This window comes from Biomphalaria glabrata, chromosome 4, assembly GCF_947242115.1.
Source record: "Biomphalaria glabrata chromosome 4, xgBioGlab47.1, whole genome shotgun sequence".
NCBI lineage: Eukaryota > Metazoa > Mollusca > Gastropoda > Planorbidae > Biomphalaria > Biomphalaria glabrata.
In genome coordinates this window covers 734,603-755,057 of record NC_074714.1, presented here as the reverse complement: position 1 = coordinate 755,057, position 20,455 = coordinate 734,603, and the positions used below count along the sequence as shown (strand labels likewise).

The 20,455-nt window shown below is 35.1% G+C and overlaps 1 pseudogene; it reads left to right on the top strand.

The window, feature by feature from the left end:
- Window positions 1-20,455, top strand: part of LOC106061154 (dynein axonemal heavy chain 6-like) — a 70,562-nt pseudogene that overhangs the window by 7,937 nt on the left and 42,170 nt on the right.

The window sequence follows — 20,455 nt, the reverse complement described above, 5'->3', positions numbered from 1 at the left end:
TTTTGCGTCTGTTAGAAAGACAATCTGACTGTGAGGGGAACTTGGATGATTTGCTAGCATGGTAGCAGCTAGTGCTAGTGCTTCCCTTTCTGCTCTGTGACTGTCAGAGAGCTCTCCAGTTGCAAAGGATTTTTCTAGTTTTCCTCCATCTGGCCATTCGATAAGTATTCCAGCTCCTCCATTTGTGGTGGCTTTATGGGATGAGCCATCCGTGTAAACTCTGATCCACTGATTGCTAGGGTAATTGGTATGTAGAAAACAGTTCACTATTTCCTTGAGCTCTGTTGGTCTGTAATCAGATTTTCTTTTTATGTTTTCAATATGGTCCCTTATAGTAGGAAGAGGGCTTTCGTCCCAGGGTGGAGATTCATTATAGTGTATCGAGGATTCCAGAGTAATTTTTTCAAGTTGGTGTTTCTTTTTTAGGTTTAGAGATTCCTGTATGAAATTGGTCCTTTTGAGACGGTTTTTTGTGCCAGTTTTGTGGATTTTTGTTCTGAGTGGGTGCCTCTCCAAGGTTTCCAATTTTGTGAATTGGGAAAGGATTTTTATTTCTCTTCTTTCATCCAGAGAGATCAGGGCAGCGGTTTCCTCCATAGCTCTTATGGGTGTTGTTTTGATTGCTCCTGTCATTATCCTTAGACCAATATTTTGAACCTTGTCTATTTTTCTAAGGTTGGTTTGGGCTGCTGAGCCCCATGCTGTGGCACCATATTCTAGTACAGGTCTTACATAACTGGTATAGGTCTTTTTCAGGATGTTGTGATTTGCTCCCCAATCTGTGCCAGCTAATTTTTTCAAGAGGGATAGTCTCTGGATGCCTTTACTCTGTGTTTTATCTATTTGGTTTTTCCAGGTTAGTCTCGGGTCATAGGTGACTCCAAGATAAGTAGGGCTGTCATTTTTTTCTAAAGCTTCCTTATCTAATGTTAATTTTATTGTTTGTTGTTTTGTTGACAGTGAGAATATGGTATATGTTGTCTTTTTTGTGTTAATGGACATGCCCCAGTCTTTGGACCAATTATTGAGTTTATCAAGAGCATCTTGTAATCGAAATTTCGATGTTCCTACATATTCTTCTGTGCTAATTAAGGCAAGGTCATCTGCATACATGCTGCTCTTAACTTTTTTGGGTAGGTTTTGATTTAGATCGTTTATGAATATTAGGAAAAGTGTTGGGGATAGGACTCCTCCTTGGGGGACACCATTTTTTATACCCACTGTGTGGCTTCTTTGTCCTTGCATGCAAACTAAGGCTTTTCTATTATTTAGGTATTCCTTTATCCAGTTGTACATTCTGTGGGATATGTGATGCTGGATTAGCTTGAGCAAGAGACCTTGTTCCCAGACTTTGTCAAATGCTTTTTCTAAGTCAACCCACACAATTGTTGTTGGTTTCTTTTCTTGAAAGCCGTCTTCTATTTCTTGTGTGATGAAGGCAATTTGATCTTCTGTTGATCTGCCTTTTCTAAAGCCAGCCTGGGCTTCAGTGAGTAGGTTATTTGACTCAAGGATCCATGTCAGCCTTCTGTTTATCACTCTTTCCATCAGTTTGCAGGTACAGCTAGTGAGGCTGATGGGACGGTAGCTATCCAGTTTATTTCTTGGCTTGCCGTGCTTTAGTATAGGGATCATAATGGCTTTTTTCCAGATGTTTGGAATTCTGCCAGATTTCCAGCTAGCATTGAATAATTGTAGCAGTTTTCTTTTGGCTTGAGGACCCAAGTGAAGAAGCATGTCATTTGATATTTTGTCTGGGCCCGGGGCTTGTTTTGGTTTGAGGGCTTTTAGGGATTCATCTAGTTCCTTCATTTTAAGATTAGTGGTCATTCCCAAGGAGTAAGCTGGATTGTTTTCTTTAAATTTATCCTGGATTTCTGAGTTTACATCTTTATTTCTACTTTCATTAATTTGTATTTGTCCTACGCTTTGGAAAAACTTAATGAATTCATTTGCTGCTTCTTGGCCTTTCAGGGGTTTGTTGTCCTTTTCTATTACTATAGGAGTTGTTCTGTTTTCTTCCTGGTTGAGACATTTGGCTATACGCCAGAGTTTGTGGCCATCTCTATCTACGTTTAGTTGTTCTGTTTTTTCATGCCAACTTTTCCTCATGGCGGAAAGGTAATTTTTCCTGAAAACTGCGTTAGCTGCTTTTAGATTTATGTTATTTTCTATACAAGGGTTATTTTCTACTGTGTTTCTGGCTTCAATAGTGGCATTGTGGAGTTGTTGAAGGTGATCAGACCAGTTGGGGATATAATCTTTTCTTGCTCCTCTAGGAATTGATTCCTTAGCTGCTAGGAGTATTGCTTTGGAGAAAGCTGAGAATGACTTATTAACCTGATTTGTTTTGCAGTTTATTGAAGTTGTATATAGGTCTGTGAGCTTTGAGAATAGGTGCCAGTTGGCTTTTTTGTAGTTCCATCTGGGGATGGTGGAGTTTTCTGATATTTTGAAGGAGGTATCGATACTGATCAATATGGGTCTGTGGTCGCTGGTGGCTAGCTGGTCTGCAACTTCTCTAGTGCACTTTTTGGATAAGTTGTCTGTTGCAAAGGCTAGATCTGGAGTGGTTGATGTTAGCCAGGCTCTTGAAAAAAAGGTTGGTTTGTCCTCAGGTTTATTTAGCAAGATAAGTCTGTTCTCTGCTTGCCATTCTTCAATTTCTTCTCCCCTGGCATTTAGGTCTGGGTATCCCCAGCTCTGAGAGTGACTATTCATATCTCCTAAGATTAGACAGTCTTCTTGGTCAGGTATTTGAATGTGGTCAATCTCTATTTCCTTGTCTGGTGGGAAGTAGCAGTTAAATAGATTAATATTTCCATCTGGGAGAATTAGCTTAGTTCCCATTATTTCTGATTCTGAGGAGTTGGGCATAATTATGTCTGTGGTAGGGATATCATTTTTAATGAGGGTGAGGATTCCTCCTTTGGGTCTGATTTCTCTATCTTGTCTGATGCAGGTGTAGCCTCTAATGGAGAAACGAAGATTACTGTTCAAATGAGTTTCTTGGATGCAAGCTACATCAATTTCTTTCTCATGCAGAAATATTTTTAGAGCTTCTTTTTTCTTTTGGATGCCCTCTGCGTTCCATTGTAAGATTTTTAGACTTTTGGTCTTGGAGTGTTGGCCAGTAGTATTTACTTTCTTGTCCCTGCTCCTGGCTCCACAGGCAGAGATAGAAGAACCACCAGCTCGCTTGTGTGGGCTCCTTCGAGGCGGAGAGCCCGGCCCCCTACCTGCGCGGCGGGATTCCACAGGCAGGACGCCACATCTATTAGAATCGTTACTGAACTCCAACATAGATGAGGTTGCGTGTCAATGTGTTATGCGCCAGGAGGCCCATTGACTCCGACTTCAGCCTGCTTTTCTTTCTGGGTGTGCTCCCATAGCCTTTGATCAACCAAGATCATCTGCAAGGCAGCAGGTGTTTATTTTCGGAGTTTTCTCTCCTAGATGAACTGCTATCCCTAGCTAACGGGTTTCATCTACCCGGGTTTAGAGTTAGAGCGCCCTATACTCGCTTTTTGCAATCATTTCCCTGGATTTCTGAGATGTTTTTAGTAAATATTCTAACCACTGGAATACTTCACCTCATCCTCCATGACTGCAAACCAGTTGGTCCGCGGCTGTTTATTTGCTATTCACAGCTAACCCTTATATCTAAGGGTCTTTCCCCTATCCGCCACCTGGGGACGCGCTTGGTAGAAGGTGGTAGCTCCCCCAAGATGTCATTAAATGATGGGCTAGATTTTGATAAGAGAATAAATAGGCTTTGCAACACAGAAGTTCAGATGATCAATTTAATTCAAATATTTTTACTCAGCAAAGAGTTTCAAGTAGCACTTTTAATATTTAACATTCTTAAAGATATTTTGAGTGTTTATTTCACTTAAGAAATTTGGTTTGAAATGATAGTCCTGTTTCTGAATCTATTCTGAAGTGAAAGTTGGGCTACCAGAAGTTATATTATCAGAATTATATAGAGAATTTAGTGCTGCCAAGAAGGTACAGGTGTGGAGATATATAGGCTTTCACAAAATAATCTATCATCAAACCAGAGAAACCATTACTGACAATCAGCAAAGTGGACATATTTAATCCTGTGTTCAAGATTCCATGAAATAATCTTTCAAATTCTCTTTTAGTCCATTTTAAAAGAAAAAAAGCTGATGCACTGCTACACAGCTTTGTGCACTGACTCAAACAATTTTTTCTGTTACAGGATGTAACCCTTGCTGCTGCCTGTTCGCCTCCTGGTGGCGGTAGAAATCCTGTGTCACCAAGGTTATTTCGACATTTTTCCATGTCCCAACTGAAATGAGCCTAAAACAGATGTTTTTAGTAAGTTGTTTTTTTTATGGATACTTTTCTTTAGTACAATATTTGTTTTTGCTTTTTATGTGTTTTCGATGTTCCTTCAAAATTAAAAGATTATTAGCTCCTACCGTATCATCAGGCAACCATTTTAACAAGGGCCTCACTTAAACATGTTATAATTTAATTTTTAATGGTATTGATATTTTATACTTAAAATATTAATATTGAGTGTAATATATATTTTCAGTTAAAAAATAGTGATTGTAAATTGTATTGACTGCATTCTCAAATGTCAGGGTAAACTGCCTGGTCATTTAGTATTTGTGAATGTGTTCATGTTGGTCACTCCTGTCAGGTCTGGACTAGGATGTTCTAATCTTCAATTCAGATAGAATGTCTGTCCTGTAACACACATTGAAATAAATTACAATTTATTGAAATATAAAATGTTTTCAACTATTTGTGGAAAAAAAAAAGATAATTAGATAAAATATAACTTTTTTGACTAGAAAATTAAAATACATTTGGTAAAGACTTTGTTGGCCTCTTTCAGTCATTGAACAAAGTATTTACTTAATAATAAAAACATAGTTTAGGTTATTGGGCCTATTATGTTTGACTTCACTTTTACTTCCAGGCAATCATCAATGGGTTTTTACTAGACTTCTCTCGCAATGCCCGTACATTAGCTGAACCAATAGTTAACTCAGCTGTTGAACTCTATTTTAGAATGAGCTCAGACCTACTTCCTACGCCTGCCAAATCTCACTACGTTTTCAATCTGAGAGACCTGTCCAAAGTAGTCCTAGGTCAGCATTCTACTTTATAAATTGTCTGCTACTAAGCATTTAAACAACAAAATTTCATGACATTTGCATATTTTCAATATCCCATATTATAATAATTACTGTTGATATAATTATAATTAATTGCAAGATGATATGAATATAGCTTTAAAATACCACTGAAAATATTGTTCAACTAATACTATGAATCAGAAACTATGAAAAGAAAACAAAGCTTTAGAATGTCTAAGTGAAAGAATTGTTGTTTGAAAATTATTATCACCTCAAAGCTCGAGAGTGACCATAAGGCCTAGAATGCAGACTGGTTCTGATTACAAATAAAAGTAAACTAACATTATTGAGAAACAGCTCTTCAATGAAGAAGTTGATAAATTCAATTTCATATCAAACAACTTTAAATAGTTCCACAATAAAAGCACAGATTTTTTTATTAGAGCCACATTAATTTACAGTAACAAAAGCAGGGGGTTAATTAAACAAATTTTTTAAAAATAGATTACAAAGTCTCACAAAAATGGTTTGGACTTTCTGAAGTTTTTTTTTTTAATAGTATTTTTAGATTGAATTTTCATAGGATGAAATTATAGCAATAATTCTATTTCTTCTTTCACTTTTTTTTTTTTTTTTTTTTTAACAAATCATTTCCTTGTAATTTTATTTCTAGAATCTCAATTTCATTTTCTGTTAGAATTTTCAAATTTGTAGTGACATTTTATTGTTTTGTAGGTATATTGCAGGCTGATGCAGGAATCTTCTGTGAAAAAATTCAAATTATTCGTCTATTTATTCATGAGATTCAAAGAGTGTTCCATGATCGACTGATTAACAATGAAGACAAGCTTTTCTTCCACAAACTTATGGCAGAAATTGTGTACAAAACATTCAATGAGGTTATTTTCAAATTACTGTTATCATTATTTTTAATTTATTTAATTATTGTTTCCAATGTAATCAGTAATGTTAATTAGAACTGAAATAAATACAATCATCAATAGAAGTAATAGCATCAATAGAGGCAAATTAATCTTTATTAATAACTCTTTAAAATGTGAACATTTAGGTCAATGCTCTTAAATTGGTGTAAGAAGTGCAAACAGTCTTGTTCCTATTCATATTACAATGTGAACATTCAGTCTGATTCAGACATGCCTACAGTCCCGCATTATGCGGAACCGTCCCGCAAAAGCATCAAAAAAGTTCACATGTTCCGCCGTTCCGCATTCACGATTTTTTGTTCCGCCAAGTCTGAATTCCGACACACACACACACACACAAAATCGCAGATTTTTCATTATTTATTAATAATGCGAAATGAAAATACTGAATGCAATATAAAATAGATATAGGTGTGTGTTTATTGTTTACATTTCATCTCCTCCCGGACCCGGTGTGTCCTAAATTTATGAAGATATGGTTGAGCTAGATCTAGACATAGATCTAGATCTAGTACTCTAATAAGCCAAATGTTCCATTCAAATCCCTTTCTTTTCTCACAAGTGACAATGGCTCTACTAGTCTAGACTAGATCTAGAGATTCTAGTATTTCTAGACTATTCAATAATTCATTATTCAACTATTCATTCAATTTCATCATTGTCTTGACTGGACTTGACGTATTGTCACTATCACTAGATTCTAGAATCTAGATCTAGTATAGTATTGTCACTATTCTAACACTAACTCAACTGGTTGCTTAGGTTTCTAAGTAATCCAAGAAAAGGATTTTTAAAAAATATGTTATTAAAGACCTAGAATCTAGATCTAGACCTAAATGTAATTAATTAACTTAGACACAGTAAGGCTAAGGCCTAAATATTAAATAAGGCTATACATCTACTATAGTTATAGTAAAGTATAGTAGTATAGATCTACTTATTAGTATTATTACATAGTCTAAATTAATTATTAGTTTCTAGATCTAAAAGTAGGACTAGCACTAGATGATACTAAATCTAGATCTATATTGAAATAGACTTAGAAGATGATAGATTAGATTCTAGATTTCTATGTATCATTATTATGTAATAAATTTAGTTCTCAATAAGTCTATACTATAGATCTAGACCAGTGATGCCCAAAATACGGCCCGCGGGCCAGATCCGGCGAGGTGGTTCCATCAGGCCCGTCGAAACGTCGGCACAAAGTGTAGAAATCTCCCTTCCAAAAAAAAAAAAAAAAGGTTGAAAAAATGTATCTTTACCTAAGTTTGGGCCCGTTTAGGCCCTCACTTTTTTTCCGATGTATTAGTATTATGATCTTTAACATTTGTGTGTTTATGAATTTGAAACTCTGAATGTAGACTCTACCACGAAAAGTGAACCTATCTTTACTTTTTTTGTTGAATATGAATGCCAACATATTTATTTTATAAAGAAAGTGGGGCATTTAAAATAAAACGACAACATAAAAACGGCATTATAAAATAAATATCGCGGCATTATTGGCTTGAGTCGCGAATAAAAGATTGTTGAACTACGCCTAGAGATTGGAGGATCCATTTGAATATTTACCAAAAAGAGACCAGAAAAATGAGTTGGTTGTAAAGCAATATACACTGTTGCTCACATTTTAAGTAGAGAAATGAAGCTGTTTTCTGACACGTAAAAAATATGTCAAATAACCTATTAAGTAAGTATTAAATCCACAATTTCTACCAAAATAGTTTCAGAACTGTTTCATTTCGTTTTTGAAACTTTTCGGTCATGTGGCCCGCGAGAAGAGTGACGGAAATTAAAACGGCCCGCGGGCCGAATTAGGTTGGGCATCACTGATCTAGACTATAGACATTAATATTTAGATCTATAATATTATTATTATAATCTGTGTTCTTAGACTTAGAGGACTTATATTAAATGTAAGTCTAGACTAGTAAGTCACTAGTAGACTCTTAAATTATTTTAGATCTAGAACTAGAGACAACATCTAGAGTGATTAGAGTAGAGCCATAGAAAAGGATAGATAATCAAGTAGATCTAGGTCTAGAATAATCTAGATCTAATCAGTAGATTTAGATCTAGTAGTAACAAATAAAAATAGTAACATTTGAGTCTAGGTCATTAGAATACATTTTAGTTAGAATTCATCATTTAGGAGTTAGAACTATTGATTTCAAACAAAGGACATAATTATGAATTAAAGGTTTTCTTACTTTTAGTTATACTATTTACATCTAATTTATAAGAAGCAAGCTAGTATTGTTATTAAAGTTATATAATTGAAGTTTTATTTATATTGCGAACAGTATGGCTGACAACGCGTTTATGTTCCACATTGGGGCCCAACATTCTACATTTTCAACCTGAGTGTTCCACATTCTGGGTCTTGGGGGTAGGCATGTCTGCTGATTGATGAATATTTGTATAGAAGTTTATTCTATTGTTGATGAGCTTGTCATTGTGTTGTAGTTCTAGTAAGCATTTAGCTTACTTGATACAAAACTCTAAATAAATTCTGAAAATGTTTCAATACCTACAACCAACACACATTCTGTCTCTCATCTCCTACTTCTTTCATCAGCTGCTAGGCTTCTTTTACCAACTGTAGAAATCTGACTTTAGCAGCAACAGTTTTCTGTCAGTACAAACATGGGCACACACTCCATAACATACATGTTTAATAGTTTTTAGTTAGCTCAGTGCAATGGAATCTATATTTCATTTAAAAGGGGGGGGTGGAGAGGATCTGTGAAGAGTGGCGGAAAAGCTTAAACTGCTGTGCTATCCATCAAAGGGGCTCAAATTCCCGACTAAGAGCTGAGTTGTGTTTTCTGGGTTCCTGAAGGCAGCACAGAAATTTTCTCCCAGATAGCACAAATAAAGAGATTGGGCCATAGCGCACTACCATAAGCATGAATAATGAAGCTACAAACCAGCCTAAATCTCATTCATTCTCCTGACCTGAACTGAGATTGTCAAGATCTTACTACCCTATTTATTAGACCATCATTTTATCACTTGGCCATCCTATCTAAAATACAAATGTCAATTTTTTTTAATTTTTAAAATTAACTCCAAACATCTGACCCTCATCAAATATCAATGCCAGTAAAGAATTCTTTTAATTATTTTCAGAACTTTGATCCGCATTCATTTATCAAAGATCCTTTACTGTTTGGTAATTTCATGAAGATGGGATGCCCACCAGAAGAGAAATTTTATGAGGAGATATCTGACATGAACAAACTTCAACATGTTTTAGAGGAGGTAACAAACTGCTATTTAATGATTTCTAAAATTTATATTGTGTAATGAAAATTTCATATGAAAATATCAAAATTAAACGATAAAGTTCTAGACATTTGGAAACTTAGTTTTATACTTCAAATAGTTACATAGGTATAATGTTTTTAACCATTTCAAAAGTTATCATCAAGCACTTCATAGTCTAACCTCTATATTTTATTAAATCATCTAAATTAAAATACATCTTATATAGAACTCTACAAAGCTTTTAATACTTACTTATGTAGAAATTCCTTCTGTTTGAGACAGTATCTAGATGACCTTAACCTTACATCACCTAAAGAAATGCGTCTTGTGTTCTTTATGAATGCAATGGAACATATTACTCGACTAGTCAGGATGATTCAACAAGAAAGAGGCAATTCCTTATTGGTTGGAGTGGGAGGAACAGGAAAACAGTCATTAACAAGGTTCAATATATAAATATCTATAATATTTTTACCAGATTGTTGAGTTAAAATAATCATTTTTTTACAGTTTTAAAAGAACATTTATATATACTAGTAGATAAAAACACACCTAAGTATGTGATTTTTTTTTTTTGTGTGCAGATTGTCTGCCCACATGTGTAACTATCGCTGCTTCCAGATTGAGCTCTTTCGAGGCTATGACTATTCTTCATTCCACGATGACCTGAAAAAATTGTATAATACATCAGGCATTCAAAAAAAAACCACAATTTTTTTATTTACTGATACACAGGTTGGCAAAAGAGTTTTTATATATATATATATATATATATATATATATATATATATATATATATATATATATATATATATATATATATATATAGAGAGAGAGAGAGAGAGAGAGAGAGATACATATGTATGTATGTGAATATCTGTGTGATCATGTGTGTTTGTCAAACTGTATGTATGTGAATATCTGTGGGATCATGTGTGTTTGTCAAACTGTATGTATGTGAATATCTGTGGGATCATGTGTGTTTGTCAAACTGTATGTATGTGAATATCTGTGTGATCATGTGTGTTTGTCAAACTGTATGTATGTGAATATCTGTGTGATCATGTGCTTTTGTCAAACTGTATGTATGTGAATATCTGTGTGATCATGTGTGTTTGTCAAACTGTATGTATGTGAATATCTGTGGGATCATGTGTGTTTGTCAAACTGTATGTATGTGAATATCTGTGGGATCATGTGTGTTTGTCAAACTGTATGTATGTGAATATCTGTGTGATCATGTGTGTTTGTCAAACTGTATGTATGTGAATATCTGTGTGATCATGTGCTTTTGTCAAACTGTATGTATGTGAATATCTGTGTGATCATGTGTGTTTGTCAAACTGTATGTATGTGAATATCTGTGTGATCATGTGTGTTTGTCAAACTGTATGTATGTGAATATCTGTGGGATCATGTGTGTTTGTCAAACTGTATGTATGTGTATATCTGTGTGATCATGTGTGTTTGTCAAACTGTATGTATGTGAATATCTGTGTGATCATGTGTGTTTGTCAAACTGTATATATGTGAATATCTGTGTGATCATGTGTGTTTGTCAAACTGTATGTATGTGAATATCTGTGTGATCATGTGCTTTTGCCAAACTGTATGTATGTGAATATCTGTGTGATCATGTGTGTTTGTCAAACTGTATGTATGTGAATATCTGTGTGATCATGTGTGTTTGTCAAACTGTATGTATGTGAATATCTGTGGGATCATGTGTGTTTGTCAAACTGTATGTATGTGTATATCTGTGTGATCATGTGTGTTTGTCAAACTGTATGTATGTGAATATCTGTGTGATCATGTGTATTTGTCAAACTGTATATATGTGAATATCTGTGGGATCATGTGTGTTTGTCAAACTGTATGTATGTGAATATCTGTGTGATCATGTGTGTTTGTCAAACTAATGTGATACATATTGATATTTGAAAAATCTAATACTGGTACTATACTATATGGCTCCTTCTATTTGAAAGACAATGGATAAGCCTGGATGCGTCATCGGTTTTAGTTTCTTCTTGAGACTGGGCAGAATCTGGTGTTATTAAACAAGCCAATTCTTGAGTGTCAAAGTTTGCCACAGTTAGTGTATATGAATGCACCTGTTATAGGGCTATGTGACAGGACAGCTTTCTTTATCATCTTTTTGTCTCTAGCTGCTTCATTCCTTTTGTTCTCAATGAGGTTTGTACCAGTATGCACAGTCTATCTTTATGCTGACCAATCTTGGGTGATGTTTGTACCAGTATGCACAGTCTACCTTCACGCTGTCCAATCTTGGGTGATGTTTGTACCAGTATGTCCAATCTTGGGTGATTCTTCTCCCACATACTTTCATTGAAGCCTGTGATCATCAAATCTTGCTTGGTTAGTCTTGGGCATCCTTTGGGTATGACTCCATTATCTTTTACATAGTGGTTGGGCTTAGGAAACTTTCATTTGGCATGCAAGTGACATGTCCAAGCCAACTTAGTCTTTTTCTGTGACATAATATTATAGATATTGTGTGTATTGGCTAATTTCAAAACTTCCTGATGGGAGACACAAACCCTGCAGGAAAAGGACATTATGTGTCACAGGCAGTGCAAGGGTAAACTGTTTAATCTATCCTCGTGATGTATGCATGTTGACCAGCTCTCACTACCATTAAGAAGAGTTCACACTATGCGTTTTTTTTTGGTCGCTGTGGTCAGTTTGGTATTTTCCCAGACATAATTAGAGAGTCTTGCCACTGCTGCAGAAGCTTTTTCTTGTGCAAGACTTAAGTCTTGGTGAGACTTATTGTAAGTCTGAACCCTTGACATGCAACTGCCAGAGCATTTACTAGTTTTTGTGATCTTTCTTGTGAATGATAGTTGTGCACCTTATTGTCACTGAACAGCAGTCCCTGATCAGGATATGCAGTTTCTTCATTTTGATGATAAGTCAAGACAGGTTAAAAAGCCATTGGATGTACTGTAGATAAAAGTAGATTGGTGTAAAATGTCTATTTGATCAGTTTCATAGTCATAAATATTTGATATTTAAATTACCTAAAAATTGTATATTGCATACACAAATATTCATTTTATGCCTATACTGAGATCATTAAAGATAACAAACATTTTTAAAATCATTAGATCTATATGAAAACTTGATTTGTAAAATCCTGTATAGAACTATGCATATAGTACTTATTTTAATTAATTAGTCCATATTATTATGTCTTATTAAAATATTTAGTGTTTATGCACTTTCTTTTTTTTTCAATTAGCAACAATAGAATCTACATTCTAACTAGTTTTAGAAACTGTTTTTTCTTGCAATGCAACCCTTCTCCCATCCTCTTGGAATTTTTTCCAAAACAAAGCAATCCATTATCTTGAAGCCTTTCTCAGTACAATTACCTTTGACTATCTGTGTCTTGTCTTTATGGGTGTCAACTTAATTTGTTTAGATAACATTACTTTACAAGTAGGTCACAATGATGCGGATTGAAATCCCCTCTAAATATCGCCACAACAAAATAACATCCACAAAACTTGTCTTACAAAAGATGGTGGTCAAATGCCTTGTCATCAATGTTTCCCTTGCACTAATTTCAATATAATTGACCATAAACATCAATAATCATACATGTGCACCACTGCCCACTAGTTTTTTAATGTGCTAGCTATACTACAACATAAAGACAGAAAAAAAATATGTGAGTTTTGTCATCTTTACAGATTGTGGTAGAAGAATTTCTAGAAGATATTAACAACATGCTGAACTCTGGAGAAGTTCCAAACTTGTTTGAACCTGACGAGTATGAGAGGTTGATAATAGGCTGCAGACTAGGTGCTAAAGAGGCAGGAATTCCTGAAGGAAATAGAGATGCTATTTATGACTATTGTATCCAGTGTGTCAGGTACAGTTGACATTATTGTTTTAACCGTCAGGCACTTATGACCTTACTATATTTCATGTATTAATGACTCTAGACCTAACTGTATCCAGTGTGTCATGTATGTTTGAACTTTGAACTTGTACCTGGTCATTTGACTTTTCTTTATCCATTTTTCACGTTCAGTTGACTTCTCAATGTTCCCTTATAACAGGTTCATTTGGCTTATTGTATTCACTGTCAGGTACATGTAGCTTTTGTTTGCATTCAGTGTGTCAGATAAGTATCCAACATATCATGGCTAATGAAACCAGAAATTGTTCAATCCTTTACCCTTGGAAACTGCCTTGTTCATTTGAATGTGTGGGTGTAGGATATCTAGCACCTGTTCATAGAAAGTCATTAATTCATTGTCATCATGTTCAGAGAATTGTGCTTGTCACTTGACTGGTGTGTAGCATTATATACATATGGTCATCTTCACCATACCCTGTCATTTAGTCCGTCGGACTGTTGGGACACCATAAACATATGTTGACAGAATTGTGCTTGTCACTTGACTGGTGTGTAGCACTACATACATATGGTCATCTTCACCATACCCTGTCATTCAGTCTGTCTGACTGTTGGGGCACCATAAACATATGTTCAGAGAATTGTGCTTGTCACTTGACTGGTGTGTAGCACTACATACATATGGTCATCTTCACCTTACCCTGTCATTCAGTCTGTTGAACTGTTGGGGCACCATAAACATCTGTTGACAGTTTTTCTCCATTTCTCTCTCTATCAGGATTAGAGTTTCTTCCGTAGACAGCCCCATTCATTCCTTAATGTTGTCCTCCCATATCCTTTCCATTTACACCACCTTCTTTATTTCCCTGGTACTGTTACCTGCAGACAAGTTCTTGCGAGCCCTGAGAATCTCACTGTACAGTCTTAACTTGTGTTTTTTAACAGTGGTCAGAAGGTCATCATGGGGCTTGGTTGCCATTGTAAATTGTAATCCTGTTTTGGATTTCCAAGTTTGAAAATATAATCTTTGTATGTGATACAAGTTAACAATTTGTGCATGCATAGGTAAATATATATTTGACGAATGAACAGTCACAGTAAAAGTTAAAAGTTAGGATGGCTGCCTGGTCATGCGGTTTGTGCGCTGGACTGTCGTTCGGATTTATCGATGGTCGAGGGTTCAAACCCTGCCCGCTCCCATCCCCCGTCGTCCTGCGGGAGGTTTGGACTAGGAAGTAAACTATTTTCAACTCTGAAGGAACATCCGAAACATGTAAAACATTATTTAACAAAAAAAAAAAAAAGTAAGACAAGATGATTAGAAGGCACTCAAGAATGAACTATTAGTTGCAGATTTGTTGAGAGCAATTAAAGTGAATTTAGAGTATAGATATCATGTTGTGATAGAGTCAACACTTTTACCCTTTAGATCTTCATTTGGACATTCTTAAAAAGAAAACAAAAGAGCTGAAATTACAAAAGTGTTAAGGTCTAAAATTAATGTGCATAACTAGATTAACAAGGAATATCTGTAGACTGAAAAGATAGAAAAATTATTTTGATGGTTATGAAGAAAACTTTTCAGAGAAATAAATTCTTTAAGACTCTGTACTGTTGTAATATTTTAATCCAGACATAATAAATTTGTTTAATATTATTTTCTGTAAAGCTGTCCTTTAAATTTAATTGCACTTTATCGGTCTGTATTTTTTTCCAGAAATAATCTGCACATAGTATTGTGCATGTCTCCGGTGGGCTCTGCCTTTCGATAACGATGCCGGATGTTTCCATCTTTGGTCAACTGTTGCACCATAGACTGGTTCATTGAATGGCCGAAAGAAGCTCTTTTAGGAGTGGCACAGTCTTCCTTTAAAACCGTATCTTTAGGATGTTCAGATGAAATCAAAGTAAGTTTTACACTAAATTATTATTTTATTGAGCATTAGAAAGAAAATGTGATTCTCAAATATCTATGATCATTAACATTCACTCAAGTCTTCAATTGAAAAACTTGACTTGCATTTTTCTAGAAACTACCACTTAAAAAATATGAAGCAAACTAATCTTCAAACAAATAATGTTTACTATTTAAGTAAACAAACAAAACTCAATAGTTAAAATTGTTCTTAAAAAAATATTAATATTGACACTTAATACAAATAGACATACAAGAAATGTTTAATTTAGAGCAAAACAAATTTGAATATTTTGTCAACAAGTTACAATTAAGTGTAGCATCTGAACCATTACAACAAGAAAGTTCTTATTCATTTTACATTGGTGTTTTATCAAAAGGACTTGATTACATAGGTTTGACATTGCTATTTTATTGCCCTAAACACATATTATATAGAGGTTCCTCTTTCTGAACTTGTGATCTATAAAGGCAGATGAATAAAACTTGTGTTGCCTGATCAAGCAGTATTTACTCCAGACTGTCATCTTGATGGTCCCGGGTTCAAACTCTGCGCACTGGTTTCCCCTGTCAACCTGAAGGAGGTGGGGGCTAGGAAATAAGGATATTCTATTCTGAAGTAACATCTGAAACATGTTAAACAAACAAGCTTATCTGTTTCTATAACCAAAGGTTAACTAGGGTGTCACGTGGCCAGCACAATGCCAACTGCCTTTTCTTTACCTATCATATATCAGGTACCCATTACAGTTGGGTGCACTCAGGGTCCTCCAAAAATCATATATCAGGTACCCATTAGAGTTGGGTGCACTCAGGGTCCTCCAAAAATCATATATCAGGTACCCATTAGAGTTGGGTGCACTCAGGGGCCTCCAAAAAAATCATATATCAGGTACCCATTAAAGTTGGGTGCACTCAGGGGCCTCCAAAAAATCATATATCAGGTACCTATTAAAGTTGGGTGCACTCAGGGGCCTCCAAAAAATCTCAAAATTAAAACTCCAAGTCGTCACTGATTTTCAAACTTGAATCCCTCTCATCAGTTTAAAGCCAAGTGACTTGGATGGCTGCCTGGTCATGCGGTTTGCGCGCTGGACTGTCGTTCGGATTTGTCGAGGGTTCAAATCCTGCCTGCTCCCATCCCCCGTCATCCTGCGGGAGGTTTCGACTAGGAAGTAAACTATCTTCAACTCTGAAGGAACATCCGAAAGATGTAAAACAAACAGACTATCATGTCCCACAAATTGTGTAATAGTTTGAGTATTTCATTTACAGGACAATGTATCTAAAATGTGTGTAGAAATTCATATGAGTGTTACAGAAATGTCGGAGAGATTCTTCACTGAGCTAAAGCGTCATTACTATACCACACCCACCTCCTACCTTGAGCTGATCAACCTGTACATTACCATGGTACAAGAGAAAACAAGGTACACTCATTTCTTCTAAATAAATATAATTTGAAAGAAGTGATCGTAAATTGCACTTCCTATTAAATCCTAGAATAGAAACTACCTTCTATTGTTCTAATATTTCAAAATAAAAATGTCAGTTCTTCCTTATAAATATTTTTTTATTAAATAAAGCCAGACTTATTTCAAATTTTTGGATGTTATTAATGTAAAAAAAACAAATTTATCTTGGATTGTACTAAATCTTGCTCTTCCTTTTTGACCATTGCACAAATCTATCCTTTTCGACCATTGCTCAAATCTATCCTTTTCGACCATTGCACAAATCTATCCTTTTCGACCATTGCACAAATCTATCCTTTTCAGGGAGACTCTTCTCAGCCCTTTAATCTTTCTCTATTTTTTAATCCTTAAAGTAATGTTCTTTTGCTTGACTTTGACATGAGTATATATTATTGGTTTAGAATAAGTTATTAGATTTGTCAAATGAGGTTAGTTAAAAATAGCTAAGTTGTAGTAGAGCTGATGGCTGTAAACATAGTGAGCTAAATCTGGATATAACTGAAGTTTGATCTTTCTATCTAAGTTATGACTGTCACTAAATGGTTCATCTCCTTGGTTCTGGATGCACTGATATATATTGCAGGTGGCTAATTCTTAATGCTTATCCTAATTAAGTCATTTTTTGTGCTACTGTTCTATAGTGCAGTTGCATGTCACAGCTTGGACTGTGTAACCATGTTAAATACTGTACTCCTCACTAATCTTTGGACTCATAGAAAAAGCCTTACTATTATTATAATGCAGTTGTATTAAAAAGTGATACTTCAAATGGTGTCATTATAAGTGTCCACAGACATCAATTAGTTTTATAGACATATTTTAAAGCTAGGATTATCTCTAGTCATAATAAGAGTAATATATTTGTCACACAGACATCTTATAATGCAAGCACAAATCAGGATCAACAAAAGAATACTAACATATTAGTTTAGGCTGTAGAAAATGTTAATAGCTTTACTCATGTTGGTTTATTTAATATGCTTCTGATGCATATTTTTCTTGTAGTAATATTAAGACTGCTCGTGAGAGAGTAGCTAATAGACTTTCCAAACTGTTTTCAACCAATGATTTGGTTGACAATATGAAGAAAGAACTTGTTGCTTTAGAGCCTGAACTTAAACAGAAGTCTGCTGACACTGCTACCTTGATGGAAAGACTTAAAATAGATCAAGAGAAAGCTAATGTTGTAAGTTGACATTTGGAAATAGGACGTTTCTATTTATAACATAATGCATTATTTTTGTGCATTCATCATTCAATTATCTTAACTATTTAATTTTTGAAGTTGGGACAAGTAATGTTGTATGAGTTCAAGTTTCATTGAATGATGGAATTAAATAAATGATCATCAGGGGTATGGTAGTATTGGTAATTATTAAGAAAGTATAGGATGATTGCTGTCAAATTCTTATTTAGCTTTAGAAAAAAAAATATATGTATATATATTCAAAGAGAGACAGAAATGAACTTTATATTATCACTATATTTGAAATAGGATTACAAAACTTGAATAAAGAACTCAGAATGTTCATAAAGTTTACTTTAAAGAAACAATCATGTCAAAATATACCTTTACCTTATCCCTTAGTCTGTTGGACCGTTGGGGCACCAGGCAAGATTTGTCAACCGTCTTTCTCCATTCCTCCCTTTTTTTGCCTTGTTTAGAACCTCTCTCAATGGCAGGCCTGTCCATTCTTTAATGTTGTCCTCCCATCGCTTTTTCTGTCTGCCTCTTCTTCTTTACCCTGGCACTGTTTCCTGAAGGAAGGTCTTTGCGAGCCCTGTAGATCTTGTAATGTGGCCAAAGGTTTTAAGCTTTCGTTTTTTCACAATAGTTAGCAGGTCGTCATGGGCTCCGATCGCTACAGTAACCCTGTCTCTGATTTCTTGGTTTGTGATGCGGTCTTTGAATGTGATGCCTAGGATCCTTCTGGAGCATCTCAATTCCATTGCTAGGATCAAAATATAATTTGTACTTTAAACTTACTGATTTTTAGTAGTAATATAGTATTTTTAAATGTGGTGGCTAAGAAAATAAAATTGTACATAGGTCATTGTTTACTAATTGTACTTTTTAATGATACATTTTAAGATTTGATGAACTAAAAGCTGTTTTGGCAATTAGTATTTAAAAAAAGAAAGGACAAGCAATGGCTGAATAGTACCTAACTCAACAGAATGCAAATGTACCTGATTCAATCAATAGATATAAAAGGGGTGACACTATTATGTAGATAAATTAGAGTTGAGGTCTGAAGCCCTATGACTTTGTTTGGGACTATTTATTGTTTGATTTGTAGGAAATAAGAAGAAAACAAATCTCTGCTTTTTTGTATAGTATATTGAAATTCAAGGGCTATTAAAATTACTGTTCTTGTTTCAAATACCTGAAAAGTCAGCACCTCTAGACCATGAAAACATCACCTTCACTTATCCCTTAGCCTGTTCAACTGTTGGGACACTACACATGATCTGTAGACCATTTTCCTTTGTCTTTTGCCTTAAGTAGAATCTCTTCCAGTGACGGGGTTGTCCACTCTTTGATGTTGTCTTCCATTCACTTTCTTTGCCTTTTCTTCTTTTTCCTGGTATTGTTCCCTGAACAATTGCAGTGTAATAAAATTCACTGATAATAACAATTAAAAGTTGAGTGATTATTAAAGTTAATATCTGATGTAGAAACCTGTCAACATTTAAGAACATAAGACCTCCATCAGTATTTCAATGCACTAATGAGATTCTAGGCTGCTTTTGATCTATCTATTACTTTGTTCTGATTAGGCTCAGAAATTGCTGCTGTGGATTGTTTCAAACCTCTAATTAATATGAAATATTTAATATGTATGGGTAACATTTTCTTTCAATTTATCAATCAGGTTCAGAAACAGGTGGCTATCGATGAAGCCAAAGCGAAAACAACTGCTGAAGAAACTCAGGCTATAGCAGATGATGCTCAGCGAGACTTGAATGAGGCGCTACCTGCGCTGGAAGTTGCAGAGAAAGTAAAATATTTTTTATAAATTACAGACACTCTTTCTAAACAGAAGAGAGTTATAGATCAAGCATATCCATTTGTTAATCTAGTCATGTAAGTTAATAACAGACTTAAACTCACCTAAGTCTTGATTGTCCTGGATGATTCAGGCAACATGTTCCTTGCTGCAATAGCAATAGGGAAGAAACACTTGTACCAATTGTCCTACCAGATGGAATAAGAAATGTTACTTGTTACTTTATCTTTGTGTCTTTTGGAGTATTTCATTAGGTTGTGCTTTTGTAATTTTAAGTTATGGTTGAGTGTTTTATGTATTATTATTCCATCCCATCCCAGTGGCGCTACAGCTCTGCCCTACTTCAACACATCCTTCCATTCAGATCTCTCCTGGGCCTTTCGTCTCCACGCTCTAACCCCAAATTGTTGCAAATCTGCTTCCACATCATCAATCCATCGCATTCGGGGTCTGCCTTTGGGTCGCCTGCCTTTTGTTTTTTGCCTGTATACGATTTTCGCTCCTCTGTTATCTGACATTCTTTCAAGGTGACCTGCCCAACGTAGTCTTTTCTTTTTATTTTGGTCACTATTGGTGGGTCTTCATATAATTGATATAACTCATGGTTAGTGCTGTCCTCCACCCTGTTTCATCCTGTATGGCACCATAGATTTTCCTAAGAATTTTTGTTCCCAAGTATTAAGTAAATTTTCAGATTTCTTAGTCTGTGTCCAGGTCTCACTTCCATGCATTGCTGCTGGTCTTATTATGGTTTTGTATATTATTTTCTTGGTTTTCCTTGAAATATGTATTATTATTACTTTACTTTTGTATCTTCTGTCTTTCACA